This window comes from Desmodus rotundus, chromosome 3 (assembly GCF_022682495.2).
Source record: "Desmodus rotundus isolate HL8 chromosome 3, HLdesRot8A.1, whole genome shotgun sequence".
NCBI classification, from domain to species: domain Eukaryota; kingdom Metazoa; phylum Chordata; class Mammalia; order Chiroptera; family Phyllostomidae; genus Desmodus; species Desmodus rotundus.
In genome coordinates, this window is record NC_071389.1 from 145,891,333 (window position 1) to 145,914,661 (window position 23,329).

The window sequence follows — 23,329 nt, forward strand, 5'->3', positions numbered from 1 at the left end:
CAGGCACTGTCTCTCTCTGCCCTCAGAGTCCACGTTCAAAACACAAAACTAGGTGAAATTGCTGCACATAAAGATTACACGGTATGACTAAACCACCAATAAAATTAATCAGGTAAATATATAAATACCCATCCCCTTCCTCTTTTTATTTATGTTTACTTATTACACCTTTTTATTGAATTTAATGCGGTGACATTGGTTAATAAAATTATATAGGCTTCAGGCGTGCGATTCTATAACACAGCATCTGTACACTACTGTGTGTTCACCTCCCCAAGTTGTCTCCTTCCATCACCATTTATCCTCCCTTTTCCCTCTTCTACCTCCCTCCAATCCCCCCACCCTTTCTCTTTTTACACTCTTTTAAGCATGTGGTTATCTCTTAAACCACATGCTGTAATTTAAAATTGTTGTGGATTAAATCACTCACCTATATGGTATTTTTAAACTTGAATTAGCATGCTCACCTTTCTAAGTGAATCGTGTTTGTTTTTAATATTTGATTCAAGTTTAACGAGATATACTTTACCCCACCCTTTTTAGGTGAAGAGGCCTGTGAGTTTTGATGAACCCACCCTGTCCTGAAACTCCCTCCACAGTCAGGTGGTCAAACCACCCCTCTTCTCAGCCCTTGGCAACCAGTGATTCGGCTTTTTGTTTTATGCTTTTTTTACTTTCTTTCTTTTCACTCTGCAACTTTTTTCTTTCTTGTGACATTGTAGCCTTCTTCACAATCACGCCTGGTATTTTAGGCTGACGGCAATTGAGTGACATCAGGCAGCCCCTCAGGCCATGGCTCCCTTGCTTCTTCTGGAACATCTTACATTCACCAGAGGAGGATTTCCGCCACTGTGCAACATGATGTGTTAATCCAGCTTCCGCATTACCTGGCTCTGGGGCTTTACCTTCTGCCTTTTCCAATCAGTCAGGCTAGCTCCTTCTTTCTCAGAGTTCATTGCTTTAAGGTTCAAAGATTCCCCGCTTGAACTGAGTAATCACATAGAGGCTCCAGGACTCATGAAATCAAATGAGTTTATGTTTCAACTCTAGTAACTCAGAGTATATCACCTACTTTCTCCCTATAAGTTTTAGATTTAAATGGCTTACAGCTTCATTAAATTGTAAGTCCATTTAATAAGAAACACCTTTACTGCTAGAACTTGAAGTAAAAAATCACAAAGGATAAGAAGTTTATTTTTCGATAACAGAAGCTAATCCTAATTCAAGCCTTCATCAAGCTATACCTGGCTGATTAAAATATTCTTCTAAATGATTCCCTACCTCTAATCTTATTTCTCCTTCAACATTTAATTCTTTGCAAGAATATCAGTGTTATCTTTCTTCCTCTTTAAATCTTCCAATAAAGCTGAAGTGTTATTAGAAAGTGAAGGCTAAAGAGAACCGTGGTGTGGTATGTGTGGCGTTTAACACGGTACACAAATTCATTTAAAATAATGCCTCTGTTTCCCACACAATGTATTGATGATATAATAGCTTTTTTGTGGAGGAAGTCCCTTCAAAAAGGAATTATGGACATATAATATTCGCATTTCCACTATAGTAACAGTTTGTAGTTCACAAATTTTCCCATCCAGCTAGACATAAATATAATAGGAGAGTGTGATTTCGAGTTTAGGGGAGTCTTATGTTCTTGTACTTTTCTATAGCCTGAGAAAAGAAATACAAGTACACAGTATGTTTGTGGATGAGAAGAGGATGACCTGATCACAAATTCCTAACCGGATAGGTCATGGGGAGCAGTCACTCCCTGGCCATATAACTTCTTCAGTAAAAGGCTTATCTTTGCCTTAAGCAAGCCCTGCTCATTGTTTCTGTACATCAAGGTTAACACGCATTGGAAATGCCCCCTTTCAGATGCCTTCCTCTACCGTGGACCACCTGGAGAGAACACATAATCTTAACTGTTTTGTAATCTGATTCCTGCCTTTCTTTCACCCACCTTCCTGTAATCTTCCTTCATTTCAAATGCATAGAAGACACTGCAAAACTGTTACTCTGCAGAGCATTTGAGATCTTGCTTCCCTGGCTTATGTCCTCAGTTTTGGCTCAAATAAACTCATAAAAAGTCTCTACAGGTTTGGCCATTTCTTACATTGATACCTTCTTTAAGTGTTTTTATAAAAGAACCTAAGGAGGGCAATTCATAAAGTTTTTAAATCAGCGTTGAATGAAATATAATTATCTGCTACTATTTCTTAACATCTGGTTTTCTTGTTTCTATTTAGAATAATAAACAACTCATAAACCCATTAGTTCTCAGCCTCAATTGATTTAATTAGAACAATTATGCTTTTTATTTATTTTCATTTCCTAAATTACAACTATTATTATCTTTAATCTTGGGTTTTGATTTATTCTTTATTTTACAGATGGAAATATTAGGTTATGCTGAGTAAACTTTCAAACCAAACTGCCCCTTTTTCTTGTCTATCTGTTGTTATCTCATTATGTCATCTTTACAAGCACAAGAACAAACTACTGGGTAATAATTAGCTGTCCCTTACAAGTTAAAACTTGAATGATTAGTCAATATATCTGAAGGTAGAAATACTTGACTGTATTTTAAGATATTTCTCCTGTAACTTTAAGTGGGTGAGGTCTTTTTTTGCTTTTTATTAGCCAGATCCATATCTGATCTCAAAAAAAGAACCAATAATTTAACAAATATCTATTGAGGGTTTTATGTACAAAAAATGAAATGATAGGTTTTCATGAGTGCTGACTACATACCAGAAACTATGTTAAAAATCTTATATATATTACCTATTTAACCTTCATAACAAATGCAAGAGAAAGACTTTTACTCTATTTTGCAAATAAGGAGACTGAGGCATATGAATCTTAGGGACTGTACTCAAGTCACAGAGCAAATCAGTAACATCCAGTCTGCTCAAGGCTGTCTGATTCTACAGTTTGTACTATTACTCAATACGCTATCGTGCTTTGTTCTTTTAGGTTAGGGGTACAAAGATAAATGAGAAGTAGCCCTGGCCTCAGAGAACTTTACTACCTCATAGATAATCTAGTTAGAATACTCATATAGGAAATTATAAATCAAGGGGGAAAGAGATAATCAGCCTAAGAGTTCAGATCAAGTGGTATAGCAATTCTAGATAGAGTGAATGAAGCAACTTCTTGTGGTTGAAGGAGTCAAGGATGGTTTCTTATAGGAAAGAAAGAGCAGGGTATAGTAATTAAAGCATGAACTACTTGGATTCAAATCCAAGCTCTGCTACTCATTAGCTGCATGATCATGGGCAGCTCTCAGGGACTCAATTTCATCTATAAAATATAGATAATAATAATTGTTTTATAGGGTTATTATGAAAATTGAAAAAGCCAGTATGTATAAAAGCAGGTGGAATCATACTTACACCCAGTACTATTTGTCTGTTTATTTAAAAAATATTTTGAACAGGACCTTAAAACAGTAGTAAAATCACCTTTGAACATGTTGAAAAACGAGAAGAGGTAAGGATTAGCATTTTTTGTGGACATACATCCTTCCAGTCACTATGGAAGTTATTATGATTTAATTGTTAAAGATTCTGTAACTCCTAGAGGTAATATTTCAACCCTAATTCATAGCACATGTAACAAAACTAACTCTACGTGGCCTTTAACTGAGCTAACTTTTTTCTTTATATTCCACCAGTCACTAGGTCCTTCCATTTTTACCTCCATAATCTTTCCTGAATCCACCTTCTCTTCTTATTTCCAACTATCTTTGCCTTCCTAAGGATTACCACTCTACTTCCTTTCAATTATTTCCCTAACCTTCTTCTCTCTCTTTTATCCCTATCCTTCCCTCTTTCTCTTCCACTCCCTCTGAATACCCCAAACTCATTTTCATTTGAAAGAACAGATTCGAATCTGTCACTTCATAGATCATATGTTCAAAAGCCTCATGATCCCAACAGAATGCAATCCACGTTAGAGAAACAAAAATCAAAACCCCAAACATCTGTGTCTAATTCCTCACGGAAGGACTCTGGCTCTCTAAGGCAAATCATTCCACTTCGCACATTCTTGGCCGTTCCGTACATCTGTGTGCCCTCCCTGCTTGTCAGCCTCTCCTCTGGACTCTTTTTATAACATTATGTAATCAACTTTTCTAACATTCTCCATTCTGGGGGAAAAAAACGAATTACATCCATGAAGAACCTATTACAAAATGAACACAGTGACCAGAGCCCCAATAGCTTAGATAAAAGACTAGAAATTTAAAAGGAAGTTTTTTAAGAATTGTAAAAGTAAATGACACTTATGTTACCCTTCCATGACCTTTTAATTGAACACAGTGAAAATTCTGGGGAGTAGCTTTGGGAGAGTTTGATACGGGTTCTCAAATATTTGGGAGTGTATATGAATTTCGGAACACAGACATCTATGCCTGTTTCTTGCCTGCAGGAGTCTGAAGGCTGAAGCTGATGAAGAAACTTGGGCAGCAGGGAAGAGAGAGAGAGCTAATTTCTGATGCAATTCATCTGCCATTTGGTAAACCAAAGATGCGTAAGATCCCCCACACGGTACTCAGATGCCAAATAGTGTACCTGGACTTGAGTTGTCTCCAATGGTTCCTACCTGAGAAGCTCTACAATGTACCTCCAGGAGATGGAAGCTGAAGACATGTAGCAAGAGGTTAGTCCGTGTATTTGCCTATGTCAGGGAACTGAGAAAGTTCACTTAGGGCTAGTGAAATACCACTATCAGTAAGACACTTGTCTACCTTCCTCCAAACCCTGCTCTGCCCCTGGCAGTACAACCAGAGGGAGGAGTAAGTGCAGGAAGACCAGATCAATTACTTCTTCAGAAAGGCAGGTCCCCAGGAAAACAGACAGGCCTAAATTGAAGGAAGAGAAGAAACTTTAACTTGAATGAGATGGAAGTGTAATGCAAAGTGGATTCTTAATTAAGAGTGGTCTCAAAGCTGTGTAACCTTTCTCTCATGTCATTAATAGGGTAAGTAGCTCTTAAGTGGTGAGTTTTGCCAAAAAATAAAAATAAAATAAAAAAGAGGAAACAATGTATTGTTTGTCCCATCAGGTTTTGCTCATTTAACAAATCATTTGACTATAGAATCCTTACCAGTAGAATCTTAACTTGCTTAAAATTGTCACTTAAGAGAAAGGAACTAATCAAAGGAAAACACGCATTAAACTCTACACCTTTCCCCACATACATCTTAATCATTTGCCATGCAACTCCTTGAAGTAGTTATTTGTACTATTCACCTCTGCTACCTTCGTCACCTCGCCTTGCATATTCCTCAGCTCTATGCACTCGGCCCCTCCAACCTCCTCTTCGCTGAAGCAACGCTTGATGCCCTTTATTTTCTGTATCCAACAGATGTTGTTCAGTGGTTTTACTTGATATTTATTAGTATATAATACTTGAAAATTCTATCTCTGAAACTTCATCTTCCGTTGGCTTCCATTACATCGCATTGCACTCTCCTATGTTCCCTCCAGCTGTTTGTCCCAGACATTTTCAATCTGTTATAAGATCGTCCTCTTTTACAAATGATTAGATGTTGGAGTTTCTTAGGGCTTCATGCCAGATCATCTTTTCATGTAAATTTATATGCTCTCTAATAATAGTGTTTGCAGCTGTAGTTCTCATCTATATGTCAATAATTTTCCAATTTATTTTACATCTATGTAGTTGAAAAATTACTTGATCTTTCCATTTAAAAATCTCAAATGCACTCCCAACTTCACATACTCAGAAAGAATCCTCCCTCCACACCTCTCTCTTCTCCTTTGTAGTAAGAGCTGCAGGTAAAAAGATTTAAGAATGCTTCGCCATTGGATACTGGTGAACACTGTAAATACTAGATGCTTAGTGTTTGATCTTTCAAATGTAAGTAAAACCTAATTAAGATTTAAAAAGGAAATTTGAAAATAACTCTATAGCATATTGACAATAAAATTGAAGTTGAATTTTCTAAGAAGTTCATTTAAATGCATAAAACTAAAAACAGTTTTATTAAAGAAAACTGTATATAATTATGATAGGGTTCTGGCAACCAATTTCTTCCTATGGGGAATTTATAACAGTTCACTAACTTATAAGTCAGTTCTGTATTTATTTGTTTATTTTGTCTTGTTTTTAATTTTGATTGTCTCTTGGTGTTTACCTGTGTTCTATTAAGTTCCTCATTTTTAAAAATATTTTTATCTCAGAAGAACTTATCTTTGGTCTTGTTTCTGCCTTTGCTTCTATTGTCCAGGAGACTTAGTCTAATCAAATAGTTCAATGTCATTCATTTCCATTATACAAGTGTATTTCAGTTCTGGCCATAGTATTCTGTTTTAACTTTAACTCTATATTTTACCTTTTTTCTACTTGTGCTTTTGTTTGTCTCATTGATCAGTCACTGATATTAATTCTTCCTCTCTACTTGTGTTGCCTGCTTTTATATTCTCTTTAATTTTTCTTTTTCTTAACTAATGGGTTGGTCCAGCCTCAATGCTTTCTTGCATAGCGGACAAAGCTGCTTACCTAGTGGAAGAATCAAAATAAATCTAAGTGGTATTTCTATCCATTTCTTCTTTAAAACAGGAATTCCTAATATTTTTGGTATCATGAATCATGTTGATCTGTTGAGACCAGGAAACCCTTCTTTCTCAGACTTAGATGAATAAAATCAAATGCATAGGACTATCAAGGGAAATGTATTATTTTGGAATGCATTTAAAAAATATTTAAAATTATCATACAGTAATATATGCATGTGTTTATAAGATATTACATAAAATGGGATAGCATGGATCTAATAACTGCCATATTCCAAAGTAGGTATGGGGTGAGGATGTTTTCTTTTTTATTGAATTTATTGGGGCCACATTGGTTAATAAAATTATATAGACTTTTGGTGTACAATTCTGTAATACCTCATCTGTATATTGTATTGTGTGTTCACCACCCCAAGTCAGGTCTTCTTCCGTCATCACCATTTATCCCCCTATACATGATTCTGCCTCCCCCTAGCTCCCTTTAGGATATTCTTTTTAATTAACTGATTTTAGAGAGAAAGAGAGAAGGGAAGAGAAATAGAGAGATAGAGAGAAACATTGGTTTGTGGTTCCACTCATTTATGCTTTCATTGGTTTATTCTTGTATGTGTTCTGTCTGGAGATCAAACCTGCAACCTTGGCATATTGGAATGATGCTCTAACCAACTGAGTTACCTGACCAGGGCTAAGATATTTTAAAATATCTACAATAACTCATATCTATTATAAATAAATCTATGATTTTACTAGTGTCAAAGTTATAGGTACTACTGTGACTTATGGTTTAAAGATAATACTTACTTTAATCAGAGGTTAATGAAAATGAAATATATAATTTTAATCCACATTTGCTGACCCATGGATTCTATCCATGGATCCCACAGAGATCTAAGGACTCTAGGTTAATAATGTCTGCTTTAAACCATGCTCAATCTATAGCAAGCAGTCATGCAAAAATGCATTAATTTCATAAATATTTATTGTATTTGATATTGATCATTTTAAAGATTAAAGCCAATAATTGGTTCTTAAAGAATTTGCATTCTGAGATAGGCATTTTAAAAAGTATAAAACTAGATTGTTATATGCTGTATTAAAAATTATCTAAGAGTCAAATGGAAGAATTACAGTGTAGTAGAGATATTAAGCAGGCAACTATATTATATATCCATGCTAGATGGGAACATTGGTAGCATTATAGAAAACAATATGATTTGGAGACTGATGATGATAATCACAATAATGATGATGATGATGATGATGACAATCTATGTGTGTAGAGGAGGACAAGGTTGAAAATGTAGAGGAATTAGGAGCTGAGAAAATCTCAAGATTTCTACTTGGATTACTACATAGATAGTTATGCTGTTTGCAAAATCAAGCTTGTGAGATATTCCAATTTAACATAAATGTTCTTCATTCCTTTTTGAAAACAGGAAATTGAGGCATTGGTTAGAAATGTCTAGCAGGCAACTCAAACAACAGAAAAAAATAGTGCTATGTTTGAGAATCAATGATATGTAGGTGATTTTATATGAGCTTACCAAGGAAAGCAGAGAAAAAGCAGGAGGCTTAAGAATGAAACCATGAAAATGATGTAAATTTAAGGGGTAGTAAGGGAGCAGAAACTCCTTAAATAAGGAATTCTCATAGAAGTAGGAGAGGATAGAGATTGATGCCTTAGAGAACAAAGAAACATTTCACTTTAGCCCTGTTAAAAAAAATCAACTTAGTAAATTTTAAAGATCTTATTGGCTTTATTCAATGATTCTTGAATCAGTAGCATCCAATCCAGTAGATAGAAAGGGGTTCCGAGGAATTATTCAAAACAAAATACTTTTGTAGGCAGATGGAAGTGTGCATAAAAAAGTTATACTAAGCAAAAAAGCAATATGGTTACTGCAATGTTACTTGCCTATAGGGAATTGCAGGGGTCTATCAAGCAGATTAACTAATTTGTGTTGATCAGGCAATTCCTGATTGACTGGTTTAATATTCCATTGCTAGGAAAGTTGAAACTGTAATTATGTCTCAGATTGGTGATGTTGGGCTTAGCATAAGTGACTCCATTTGGGGGCCTGTTGTCTTATTTCTTCTTTCATACTCATTCAATAATTACACTTTTTATTGTAAAAGAAGATTTAATAAATAGTATGCATATTTGCAATAATTTTTAATTCTTGAAGAAAAGGACATAAACTCCACACACAATTTGTATTAGTTCCATATATCTCTCTCTCAAAGATATGATATGCAGATTTTCATTGTTCCCTTACAGTAGAGTCTCTGCCCTTTTTGTATAATGCATTTTCTCTTCTCTGGTCAGTTCTAGACATTTGAGCATGAAGGTTTTCACTAAAGATACTACTTAGTTACAAAATCATGATTCCTTATTACTCCTCATTTTCATTTACCATAAACCCCTTCTTGTAGCTGTAACTTTATATTTTCCCCTCATTCTAGTTCCCAATAATCCTTTTTAAAATGAATGACAAGTTGATTTGCTTGGGGCCACTAAGAAATAAAGGCTGCAGGGCTTTCTTCCCACACGCTTCTTATCACAGGGAAGTTAATATTAGCATAAATCAGCTGACTCAGTTTTGAAACACAAAAACAACAACAAAAGTCTTATGAAATTTTCCTATGACATCTTAAACATCTTAAGTGCATTTTAAATGTCCTACTGGAATAAGTATTAATTTATCTTTTTAAATCTAATAATTTTGAAATATGTCATATTTTTAATTTTCATTTTCTTAATTTTCATATCTTTTCAGTTTTTGTCTATTTTACTTCCAGAGTTTAACTATTTTCACTAAAGTTTTATCTTTTTAAAATGTGATAAATTTACACACAAAAATACACAAAACATAAGTGTGTATAGCTTCGAATTATTAAAAAGTGAACAACAATTAAGCTACTAAGGTCAAATACAGTGGCTGAATGAATAAGATAAGACCCTTACATATTTTGTTGAGAAGAGATACACCAGATGGAAAGACACATACAGACTGAAAGTAAAGGGAAGGAAAGATATATTTCAGGAAAGTGGAGACACAGTGAACCGTGTTGCTGTAACTGTGTGGGGTCAGATGGTTACTAGGTTGTTCAGGGTGATCACTTTGTAGGTCATATGAATGTCTAACCACTGGGTGATACACCTGAAACTAATATAACATTGTATAGTAACAATAAGTGAAAAATAACACTTATTAAAAATATTTTTAAAAACTACCCAGGTCAAAGGAACATTTAGAGTTTCCCAAAAGTTCCCCACTTGCCACTTTCCATTCTTCAGCTGTTTCTTGACTTTTATGTTAACACTTCTATGTTTCACTGTCTAATTTCTAAGCACTATAATTTAGTTTTTATTATTTTAAAACTTTATGTAAATTAAGTGATACAGTATGTACTTCTTCTGCGTTTGACTCTTCTTGTTCAGATTGCTTTTACACTTTCATCAGTGATGCAGTTCCATTCACATTTTTTTCACTTCGATTCCATCGTAGGGATGAATCAAAATATGTTTATCTGTTTTGCTGTTGATGGTCTTTTTGTTTACTACTACTCTGCTGCTATTAATATTCTTGTGCCTGTTTTCCTAGTATTTCATATGCTATCAATTTCCATGGCTAAATACAGAGAAATAGATTTGCTTGCCTTAGGCTTTGCAGATTTTCAACATTAGTAGATAAAAACTTAAGGGGTTTTTTCAAAGTAGTTGTACCAGTTTACATTCCCAGGAGCATTTTATAAATTTCTGTTGCTCCAAATTCTTTCAACACTTTGTATCATCAGACATTTTTATTTTATTCATTACAGCATGTGTATAGTGGTATTTCATTATGGATTTAATATGAATTTTTCTTATTTATGATGAGGTTGTATATTTTCATGTGTATATTGACCAGTTATACATTCTCTTTTGTGGAGTTTCAGTTCCTCATCTTCCCCATTTTTCCACTGTGTTGTCTTTTTCTTATTGATTTCTAGGCATTTTTTAATATGTTCTGGATACAAGCCTTTTGTCCATTACACAGGCTGTTAACTTTGTCCTATTATGTGATTTGCATTTCACATTCCTAATGGTGTCTTTGGCAAACAGAAGTTCTTAATTTCAATATGATCTAATTTACAAATCATTCCTTTATTATTATTTAATTCTGTGTATTAGAGATATTTCCCTGCCCTGATACCGTGAACATATTTCCCTTTGTTATCTTTAGGAACTGTATTTTCTATTGTTTTCCCTTTCACACTTAGTTCCAGGAGCATTAGGAGCGCGGAGTAGGGTTAAGTTTCATTTCTCCGCCTGAGTACTCAGTTGTCGGAGGACTACTTGACATTGCACTGCCCTGCACAGCTGTCTACCTCTGTCACAGCCCAGGTGCATACACATCCCTGGGTCTGTCACTGGTCCTCGACGCTGGTGACTTATTGCTGTGTCCCTGTGTCAGCACCATGCTGTATGATTTGTAATGGCATGAGATGTTGTTGTGATTACATCTATTATTAGTTTATAAGCCAATGTTAACTTAGTTTTTCACATATTTACTAGTTTTTTGTGATCTTTGTCTTTTTCTTACATTAATAACTGGTAATCTGGTGGTATTTCCTTTAGTATCAGACAGCTATTAGTGAATTCTTTCATTTTAGGTTTGTTTGAGAATGCTTTTATTTCAGGTCATATTCTAAAAAGAAATGCTTTTAGATAGAAAAGGTTTGGTTTCAGCATATTGATAAAATATTCCATAATCTTTTTTTAAATTGTTTTCTCTTCTTTCATTTTTTTAAGATTTTATTTATTTATTTTTACAGAGAGGGAAAAGGAAGGAGAAAGAGAGGGAGAGAAATGTCAATGTGTGATTGCCTCTAGTACGCCCCCAACTGGGGGGGGGGGGCGTACTGGCCTGCACATCAGGCATGCGCCCTGACTGGAATCGAACTGGTAACCCTTTGGTTCGCAGGCTGGCACTCAATCCACTGAGCCACACCAGCCAGGGCATATAACTTTTTGTTTTTAATTGTTCAGTTACTTTTCCCACCTTTTCCCCCAATTCTCTCCCCTGCCCTGCACTCCCACAGTCAATCCCCACCTCATTGCCTGTGCCCTCGAGTCCTCTATTCATGTTCCTTGACTTGCCCCTCCCCTTCTTTCTTCTGTTACCACCCTCCACCCTCCCCTCTGATCACTGTCAGTTTGTTCTTTATTTGCAAGTCTCTGGTTCTATTTTGTTCGTTCATTTGTTTTGTTGATTAGGTTGCCCTTATAGGTGAGATCATATGGTATTTATCTTTCACCATCTGGCTTACTTCATTTAGCATGATGCTCTCCAGTTCCATCCACTGTCATGGAGGGTAGGAACTCCTTCTTTCTTTCTGCCCCATAGTGTTCCATTGTGTAAATGTACCATAGTTTGTTTTGTTTGTTTGTTTCTTTCTTAATGAGTGCTGCTGGCTTCCTATCAGCTTTCCTGTGTTTTGCACTTCCCACTTTTGCTTTTCTGATTTGTGAAACCTGCCAGCCAGGTTCTTTCAAATGTCCTCTCCATTGGCTGGATGGAGGCCTACTACTCTTAAGTCCTGCCCATCGCTTTATATATAATGGTGCTGTTTCCTCCAGTGAAATCTCATGCACCATTTTATAGATCCTCCACAGCTAAATTCCACATGAGTATTTTAGAGTCCTTCTATGTCTTCCTGGAAACTTAGGGATGGTCTATGTGGACCGATCTTGTTACTTTGTGGTGACAACAGGATTTGAAACATTTCTCCTAGCTTCAGTACTAGTATGGTAAGGAGTATTTATAAACTTAGTTTTCATTTTGTGTTGTGGAAAGAGTCTCTGAGTAAAAAATATGACATAATATCATCTGATGATCTTCATCGTATTTCATTATAAACTAGACAAAGTAAGTGGACGAAACTAGGTTTGGGTTTCATAGAGCAAATCTCATTGTATGGAAACAGATGTCCTTTGAACATGCTGAGAAGTTATCATTAGGCCTCTACTCAATGCTACTATTTCTCTCTTTATGTAGCTTAATTTCCATTTAATTGTTAAGTAAGCCTCACTATGAAATAATATTCTATGCAAATCTTGACCATTGTATCAGTATACATTTCTAATTTTTTCCCCACAAAAAACATTTTTGGATTATTGGAAGATGGTGTTCTTTCATCAAATGTTGTCTTTATTCAGGCAAATATCTGTTTGCATTGGCAGTTCTTATGATATGATTTTCAAGCCTTCCTCCGAAAACACTCATTTATAAAGTTTGCTCTCAAATGTGGGGCCCTGCCCTGACTGGTGTGGCTCAGTGGATTGAGTGCCAGCCTGCAGACCAAGGGATCATCTGTTCTGTTCCCAATCAGGGCACATGCCTGGGTTTCGGGTCAGGTCACAGTTGGGAGCATGCAAGAGGTAACCACATATTGATGTTTCTCTCTCACTCAATCTCCTTCCCTTCCCCCTCTCTCTAAAAATAAATAGGTGAAATATAAAACATAAAATAAAAATAAAAATGAAAGAATAAAATGTGGAGCTAGAGCCTACGACTGTGCACCAACTGGCATAGGCCAGCAGGGCTGTAAAATCAGAATTATCGTTTTGCCTTTTGTTCCAGTCTCTACCCTTTCAATGCTGCTTCCCTTCCCAAGGCTGTATGGGTATTTTGGAGCAAGCACATAGCATTCTTGACTTATGTTAAGTTATAATCAACTACATCTGTTTCGGTTTTTTCTTTGCACAAACTACTAGGAAGACTTATTTTTCCTTTGTGACATTTCAATTGATTTTTCAAATCTAAACTCACATGGATTAGACAGAATTTTACAAATAATAATAAAAAAGTAGAACTAACCATCTATAATTTTTAAGCAGAAAAGGAGTATATTAAAAAGATATTAGGTACCTCACAGTCTCTGTCATTGGGCCAGAAAACCAGACTTTGAGGCTACTCCATTTGCAGTTCCTCATTTTGGGAGTCCCTGTGTGTGAGTAGTATGGTTGTAGCTCTACATAATGTTTTGAAAAGAGTATATCCAGCATCTATACTGAAGGGCAGTTTCTGCTTCTCCACAAAACTAGTGGAGTGAAGAATTTCCCAAACATAGAAATGAGGTTCAGAAGATGAAGAGCTACAAAAACTAATAATGTCCACTACTCTACTTTAAAAGTTTAAAATGCATTCTAACTGGTATGGAGCCTTTCCTTTTATTTGAATGGTAAGTCTACAGTGTTCCTACTATCTTCCTATTATTTGTCATACAACTTTATTAGTTAATGTTAAATATAAAGAAATTTGGAGTGGGGAGGGGATAGTGGGGAGAGGGGTCTACAGGAGCTATTATAAAGGACACAAGAACAAAATCAAGGGGGAGGGTAGAGGTTGGGGAGGGAGGTGGGATTGGCTGGGGTGAGGTGGAGGGACTTACAATTGTAAGTGAATAAAAATTTAAAAAATTTAAAAAAATAAAGAAAGATTTGGGCTAGTAAATATTAACTTTCAAAATTAGCTAACGAATGCAATAAAATCATATCAAGTTTAAAAACAAATTCTTATCAGGAAATTACTGTTTTAAGTTATTAAAGCAATACTTTATTTACTATATTTGAGAATCAATTAATTGCAATAGAATAACAACTTTAAGATATTAGATTATAGCTTCAATCCATTCTGCCTGACAATCAAGGCTGTTAAAATGCAAATTCTTAACCCCACTTCAAACCTATTAATTTTTAGTTTGGGTTAGGTACCAGGAACGTAGATTTTTAGCAAAGCACCTAGGAGACTGTATGCACAATAAAATTTGAGAACCAGTATACTAAATACAAGTTAACTTTACCTAACATTTTTGAGAATTTCTTTCCTGAACTACTATAGCTAAAACTAGGTTTTGTACTCTGATATTGAAACTAATAAAATGGCAAATTGATTCCTATTTATATCTTTTTAATGTCTAATTTAATTTCTGAATAGGTAGCACATTCACATGGTTCAAAAATCAAAACAATATAAAAAGATATATATAGTTATTATTCTTGCTCCGGCTCCTGCTTTCATCCTTTTTATCATTTTTATTAGCTTTTGCGTATGCTGCTAGTGCTTTTATAGAGATATATTTTTTCTTCTTTCTTACATAAAAAATAGGAAACTGTAAACTTTTCTGTTCATGCTTTTGACATTTAATATATCCTGAAGATCTTTAAATATTAGTGATATATGTATTACCACTCATTAAATATTTTAATAATATTGTTTTTCCTAAATGGTTTTCTGTTTTAAAGTTAAATAAAATTACCTTATGGATATTTTTCAATACTTCACATTATATTACAGCATTAAGAAGAAGATTCTTAAGGAGTGGATGATCCAGTTAAGAAAGATGAAGTTCAAAGAGATTAGTCAATTTATTTTTAATGACACAGAAGTCTTTATTTTGTGAAGGAGGGAACATTAAACTATTAGACAAGTGAAAACAAGACTGAGACAAGAAATTGAGAATATGTCTGAATATTTTCTACATTTAATAGTAAAAGTTTGTAAATGGAAACATTTGAAATTGTGTTATACAAAAATAAGGCTGACTGCTGTCATTTCAAGATGCCATTTAAAACAATGATGTTAAAACTACCTTAAGTCTTATAATAATTGTTGCTCTTAAAATAAGATTCTTTGAATCACACTTACCAATACTAAAGGTTGGAACATTTAAAATTGCCATATTTGTAGGTAAAATTAAGATTAAATATTGGCAATCAGGAAGAGTTTAACCTAATAATAACACAAGTTTTTGAGCTGAGACCTCAGACTAAATTTCAGTGACAGAGGTACCAGGCAGAAGGCTCACCGAAAGGCACTACAGTCCCAACATCACGTTGGCTACTTGTGCTTAAAGTGGGAAAACAAAACAAAAGAAGACATAAAGGAACAATAACAGTCCGTCATATTTTTCATTTAAATTTTCAATTCTCATCAGAATTTCATCATTTCTAGTTTAGGTAAAAGACAGATTATAGAAAGTAGATTATGGAGGATACACTGTTTCATAGGCATTTGTACTCATCCAGGAGTATATGTGTATTTATGGCTTTAAAAGACCCACGGTTCTAAATTTGCCAATGAGACATTGGATAATGGTTTCATCTCCAAAATATATAAAGAACTCATGTGACTCAATACCAGGAAAACATACAATCAAATTAAAAGTGGGTGAAGGGCCTGAATAGACACTTCTCCAAGGAGGACATACAGAGGGCCTAGAGACATATGAAAAATGCTCAACATCACTAGTCATAACAGAGATGCAAATTAAAACCACTATGAATAGCACATCACACCTGTCAGATTGGCTATCATTAATAAATCAGCAAACAAGTACTGGTGGGGATGTGGAGAAATGGGAACAGTAGTGCACTGTTGATGGGAATGCAGACTGGTGTAGCCACTGAGGAAAGCACTATTGAGATACTTCAATATTTTAAAAATGGAATTGCCTTTTGACTAAGCAATTCCACTGCTGGAAATATACCCTAAGAATAGTAAATCACTAATTCAGAAACCTATGCACCCCTACATTCACAGCAGTGCTATTTACAATAGCCATGTGTGGAAACAGTGTAAGTGCCTGTCAGTAAATGAGTGGATCAAAAACCAAGGTACATTTACACAATGGAAGACTATGCAGCAGAAAGAAAGAAGGAACCTTTTGCATCAGCATGGGTGGAAATAGTGAATATTATGCTAAGTGAAATGAGCCAGTCAGTAAAAAACAAATTCCATATGATCTCACCGATATAAGGAATCTAATAAACAAAATAAACTAATGAGAAAAATAGAACCAGAGGCATGGGAACATGGAACGACTGATAGCAACCAGAGGGGAAGGGGCAGGGAGATAATGGTGGAAAGAGGGTAAGGGACTAGACAAAGAATATGTACAAATGACCCACGAGCATGAATAAAAGTGTGGGTTTTGACTGTAGGAGCAGGGAGTGAGCTGTGCAGAGGAGAGCAAAAAGGGAAAAATTGGGACAACTATAATAACAATAAAAATTTAAAAACAAAAGACCCAGGGTTCTCTGTAATACTCCATTTCTTATTTTTCAAGCACTCAGCTCTTTCTCTTATTAGCACAGCTCTATCACGATCTTATTTTTTAAAATATTGATTTATTTAGATGACATTGGTTAATAAAATTTATGTAGGTTTCAGGTATATAACTCTATAATACATCATCTGTATATCGTATTGTGTTCACCACCCTAAGTCTCCTTCTATCACCACTTTCCCCTCTTTACCTCTTCTACCTCCCCCACCCCCTTTCCCTCTGGTAATCACCATGCTATTCTCTGTGTTTGTAAGTTGTGGGGGGTTTTTTGCTTTGCTTAATCCCTTCACCTTTCTTACCTAGCCCCAACACCCTTCCCCTATGACAGCTGTCAATCTGTTTTCTGTATTTATGAGTCCATTTTGATTGTTAGTTTGTTTTGTTCATTAAATTCCACACATAAGTGAAATCATATGGTATTTGTCTTTTTCTGACTGGCTTACTTCACTTAGCATAATACTTTCCAGGTCCATCCATGTTGTCTCAAAAAGTAAGATTTCCAAGGGTTTTTATGGCTAAGTAGTATTCCATTTTTTTTATCCACTCATCTATAGGTGGGCACTTGGGCCACTTCCAGATCTTGGCTATTATAAATAATGCAGCAATAAACATATTTTATACAGCAAAGGAAACCATCAACAAAATGAAAAGACAACCTACTGAATGGGAGAACATATTCACTGATACATCTGATAAGGGCTTGATACCCAAAATTTATAAAGAAATTACATGACTCAACAACAAAACAGAAACAAATAAACAAATAATCCAATTAAGAAATGGGCAAAGGACCTAAATAGAGATTTCTCCAAAGGGGATCTATGGAGGGCCAATAGACATATAAAAAGATGCTTAATGTTACTAATCATCAGAGAAATGCAAATTAAAACCTTAATGAACTATCACCTCACGCCTGTCAAAATGGCTATCCTTCATAAATCAACAAACAAGTGTTGGGGATGATGTGGAGAGAAGGGATCCCTCATGTACTGTTGGTGGGAATGCAGATGGTGAAGCCACCCTTGAAAACAGTATGAAGCTTCCTCCAAAAATTAAAAATGAAATTGCTTTATGACCCAGCAATTGCACTTTGGGGAATATATCCAAAGAAACCCAAAACACAAATTCCAAAAACTTTATGCACCCTTATGTTTATCACGTTCTTATTTTTGATGCCTTGTTTTAGAAGTTCATCAAACATTTGACACATGCTTATTTTGTCTTCCTAATTAGATTACAAATACTTTTTGGAATTAATGCTCCGTATCTTCTAGTTGTTGTTGCGTGTGTGTATATGTATGTGTGTGTGTTTTGGCAATTTCCGTCACCAACTGATACAAAGGTCTACATATAGTAAAAACCAAAGAGCTGTTCCCTAAATAAGAATAGCAGTTTCTAGTAAGATTGAAGTCCTGCACACCTTGAAGAATGCAAGAAATACAGGAGAACTTCTCAAGGTTTTAGGTGGGCAATTTATAAATTTGGGGTGGTTTAAACCATTTTTTAACCATACTTTCTCAATAGATTCAGAACAAGGCAAAAATCAGCAGCTTCTGGTTCACAAAATCTATCAAATTATTGATAGATTATTTCCGTCAAATAATGCAAGTGTGTTAATATTAATATCTCATATCTCGAAAGTTTTTATATTCTCTTTTGCTCTCATAGTGATAACTCTTCTGTAAGATGTTCTTGTAATTACATGAATGTAAGTATATAGCAAAATGCTTACCTTTTGACATGGATGTTTGACTTAAACTACTCTTTCATTTATTTTTAGTTTATTTTCAGTTTTGAACCACTCTAAAGCATTGTATGTATGCCTTTAACTTAAAACAAGATACTATATTTAATGAACTGCCAGAGACGTACTTCAGATACTTTAACTATCATTTTTAAATAGCTTCATTTCATATCATTTTAATACATTATCTTCTCTTTATCTGTAATGAAGGTACAAGATGGCAAAGATAACACTGGTTACTTTGGGTTTTTGGCTCTTTTAAATCTTAGGGGGATCCTTTTGATCATCTGGCCTTACAATTTCAGGCTTAGCACATATTTAAAAGAAGAAAAATTTACTTTAAAATTGCATTAAAATGGGAAACAAAATTTTGAAAATGGTTGTAAACCACCCTTAAAAAGACAGTATTTCTCCAGAGTAAAAAGATAATTAAAACACCTACAAACTTTCCTTCAAATCTGGGTGCAACTCTTTTCCATGCTGGTGTACGTAATTACAGACACTTTCATGTTCAATCTTGTGGCAAGTGTATTTCCTAAATATAATTGTCCTATTTAGAAATTATGCAAGCACATGCATCAAAGATTTTCATCTTTAAGAAACTCTTCCCAATTTACAAAATCAGGTGGTGAGCCAAAACTGAGCAAAAATGACCTAAAGAGAAACCTGAAAGTTGAGAAGAAAGTAGTGGAGAAAGAGGCCAAGCAGAAGGAAGTCAACAAGAAACAACTAAGCCAGGCCAATGCAGCTGCCACCCACCACACCACTGACAACGATGTAGGTGCCAAGGAGGAGAGCCTGGACCCAAACCAGTACTGCAAGATCCTCAGCCAAGCAGTGTACCAACTACAGATCAATGGGGAGGACCCGTCCATACCCATGCAAGTTCCATGTAGAATCGCTCACACGCTTTATCCAAGAATACTCACTTGTAGCCTGGGGACCACCTGAGTGACATTAGCTTAAAGGTGGCAGGTAGGATCTATGCCAAAAGAGCTTCTGGGGGAGAGCTCATTTTCATTGACCTTAGAGGAGAGGGAGTCAAGTTGCAAGTCATGGCCAATTCCAGGAATTATAAATCAGAAGAATACTTTATTTGTATCAATAACAAACTGTGTCGAGGAGACATAACTGGAGTTCAGGGGGAATCCTGGAAATACCGAGAAGGGTGAGCTGAGCATCATTCTGCTGTCTCCTTGCTTGCATATGTTACCTCATCTTCACTTTGACCTCAAAGACAAGGAGACACAATATTGTCAGAGATACTTGGCCTTGATCCTGAATGACTTTGTGAGGCAGAAGTTTATCATCCACTCTAAGATCATCAGATATATAAGAAGTTTCTTGGATGAGTTGGGATTCCTAGAGATTAAAATTCCCATGATAAACATCATCTCAGGGGGAGCTGTGGCCAAGCCTTTTATCACCCCCCACAATGAATTGGACATAAATCCACACATGAGAATTGCCCCAGAAATCTACCATAAGATGCTGGTGGTTGGTGGCAGTGATTGGGTTTAAGACATTGGAGGCCAGTTCTGAAATGAAGGAATTGATTTGACTCTCAATCCTGAGTTCATCAGCTGTGAGTTCTACATGGCTTATGCAGACTATCACGATCTTATGGAAATCAAGGAGATGATTTCAGGATTGGAAGCATATTACAGGCAGTTACAAGGTCATTTACAATCCAGATGGTCCAGAGGACCAAGCCCACAACATTAACTTTACTCCACCCCTCCAGAAAAATGAGCTTGAGAGAGCTTTGGGGTGAAGCTTCCAGAAACTAACCTCTTAGAAACTGAAGAAACTAACAAAATTCTTGATGAGATCCGTGTGGCAAAAGCTTTTGAATGCCCTCCACTGCAGACCACAGCCAGGCTCCTGGATAAGATTGTTGTGGGGAGTTACTGGAAGCAGCGTGCATCTCTCCTACATTGTTCAGTTTTCAGCTGAAGATAACGAGCCCTTTGACTGCAAAGCACTGCTCTGCCAAGGGTCCGACTGAGCGCTTTGAGCTTGTTGGTATGAAGAAGTAGATATGCAATGCGTACATCAAGCTGAGTGACCCCATGAGGCAGCAGCCACTTTTCGAAGAACAGGCCAGGATCAAGGCCACTGGAGAAGACAAGGCCATGTTCATAGATGAACACTTCTGCACCACCCTGGAATACAGGCTGTCGCCCACTGCTGGCTGGGGCAGGGACATGGGCATCTTCTCACAGACTCCAATAACATCAAGGAATTATGTCTGTTTCCTGCCATGAAACCTGAAGATAAGAAGAAAAATATAACTGCTGATACAATGGAAAACACAACAACTGGTGCTTCTACCTAGAAAATAATAATTGCAAGTCACGTAACTCAGGCATCTTTGCACTTCTGCAAAAGGTCAAGGGCTGTAAGGAAAATTTTTATGCTGCCATCCATTGGGCTATTGCAGTTCAGTCACCAGAGAAAGAAAAGCAATTAAGAATTGCTCTTTTACTCCCTGTTACCGAATAAACCCCTTATATCTAGCTTAAAATTTTTTTTTCATTTATTGACGAGAGAGACAGAGAGAGAGAAACATCAATTAGTTGTGCCACTTATTTATGCATTCATTGGTTGATTCTTCTATGTGCCCTGACCAGGGATTGAACCCACAACCTTAGGATATTAGAATGATGATCTAAGCAACTAAGCTACTCAGCCAGGACCTTAAACTGTTTGTCTCTTAAAAAAAAAAAAAATTACAGTAGAGGCCAGCCTGGATTGAACAGAAAAGACAGAAAAGGAGAGGGTTTATTTCTTTCAAGTATCCTCTAGGTATTTGCCTTCAAGTACTTCCTCTTAGAGGGAAGCTGCGGAAAGTATGACTTTACTGCAGCACAAACAGCATTGCTGGAGATGGCAGAAGACCAGTTTTCTACTGCAGGGTGCGTGGCAGCAAGGAGCAAAGGCTGATTTGACGGATGAGGACTGACAAAGTAAGATTCCTCACTGCCCAGCAAGGAAGCCTATTGAGTGTCCATTTTGTGTTAGACTGACCCCTGAGCTACTTGGAGGATCAAGGGGAGATGCTAGCTCCCCGCACTTGCTACTGGCTTTTCTTCCAGAAATGAGTGTGGTATTCAAGCTGGTTCTAATCAAATGTGGACAATAAGTTATGAGAGTCTCTGTTCCCCACGTGAGGAGCATATATAAACAACCAATAGGTTGAAACTTTTTGTTGAAGGAAGTCATTGGTTGACTGGCAAGCTGGACCCAGGCAATTGGAAGTTCTTCACCCCATTCCCTGTCCTTGGAATGTACTTGTATGTTCCATCCTCCACTCCCACAGTGGGAACTGTTTTCAAAGATGCAAACTTGAAAAAGTAAGGTGAGTTTGTCTGGACAGTACACAGGACTAAACCCAGTAAAGGCCTCTACATAAACTTGTAAGATTCTGGCAGGTGAGTGCAGAGATACTACCACTCCCTGTGTGGCTGCCCAAGATAAGCTTCCTAAGTAAGTTTCTTTGCTTATTAAAACTGCCATGCACCGATCTGGAGTGGACAGCCCCTCTCTGTCCTCTCTCCTTGCCCTCCACGTGTAGGGACCAGTTTCACATTTCACTCGGGAAGCTCCTAAGTTTTGAGCAAGCACAGCTACAGTAGGGCAAGGCCAGAGATCCCATTCTTGTTAGTATATACTTTAAGCAATTTTCCTCTTTGCCTTTGTTATCATTTATATGTCATACTAATACATTTACATTGGGTAAAGAGAGCATTTCTTAACTAAGGGAATGATCTCTAACCATCATTATGAATTTGTGCTGTAATTAGCTGGGAGGTCACACAGAAGAACCTTGACTTCTTTTAATGAGGACAGGAATACCTACTATGTCTATACTGTCAGGTGTCAGCAAATGATTATCTTCTCCTGCTGAGGAACAGCAATACCTTTTTGAAGGCCTATTATTATCTTATCAAAACTCAGAGATACATGAATGAATCAATGAAATATTAAATCCATTATCATATAACTTGTTAAACTTGATAATCCTTGCTAAAAGATATGTATTTGGTGGTCTACTAGTTAATAAGCATTGTCAGATTTAGATGAAAAGTATGTATAAGATTTTTGGAACAATTTGCATTTGATTTAAAATGTATTCACTTTAACAGCTGGAAAAATGGACAGAAGTCATTTTCCTCTAGGGGTAAAAAAAAATAGAAAATTGCTTACCAAGAAGATATCAGCATGAACAGATGATAGTTAAAGATCTAGCTCACTGATTATAAGTGCTATTTTAAAAGTCTCACTTCTGCACAGTTCCTGTAGCATTAGCAGTATTCAGGCTTTTTCGTAAACCATACATATGTGGCTACAAGAAGGCAAAAGTAATTTGATGTCTTGCTGTTTCATATTCAAACTTGAAATGAATGGGGATATGGAAATGTTATAGCAGTACAGAGAATTTGCTGGTTCTATCATACCTATCTTGGTTGGTATGAGTCTTGATATTAACACTTTCGACTTACTATAAGATATATGGACAGTTCACTAGAAGAAAGGACATAGAGACATAAGGCTTTGTTTTAAGTAATAGCAGACATGACACTGACTCCACAGGTCACTCTTTCTAAAGGATCATGTGGCTCCACCTTAGTTTCTCCATACATACATTTTGTTTTGTATTGTTTGTTATTTTGCTTTTTTAGAAAAGGTTTTCTTTCTTTGTTCTAAATATTTTTTTAATTTATTGATTTTAGAGAGAGAGGAAGAGAGAAAGAGAGAGACATCAATTTGTTGTTCCATTTATTTATGCATTCATTGGTTGATTCTTATATGTGCCCTGACCAGGGATCAAACCCACAACTTTGGCTTATTGGGATGACACGCTAACCAACTGAGTTCCCAGCCACAACCTGTTTCTTTTTTGTTTCGTTGGTTTTTTTTTCTTTGAACC

At 36.0% G+C, this 23,329-nt stretch overlaps 1 pseudogene; it reads left to right on the top strand.

Moving 5' to 3' along the window:
- Positions 1 to 18,969: 18,969 nt before the first annotated feature.
- LOC112319000 (lysine--tRNA ligase pseudogene) lies at positions 18,970 to 20,734 on the top strand (annotated as a pseudogene).
- The last annotated feature ends 2,595 nt before the right edge of the window (positions 20,735 to 23,329 follow it).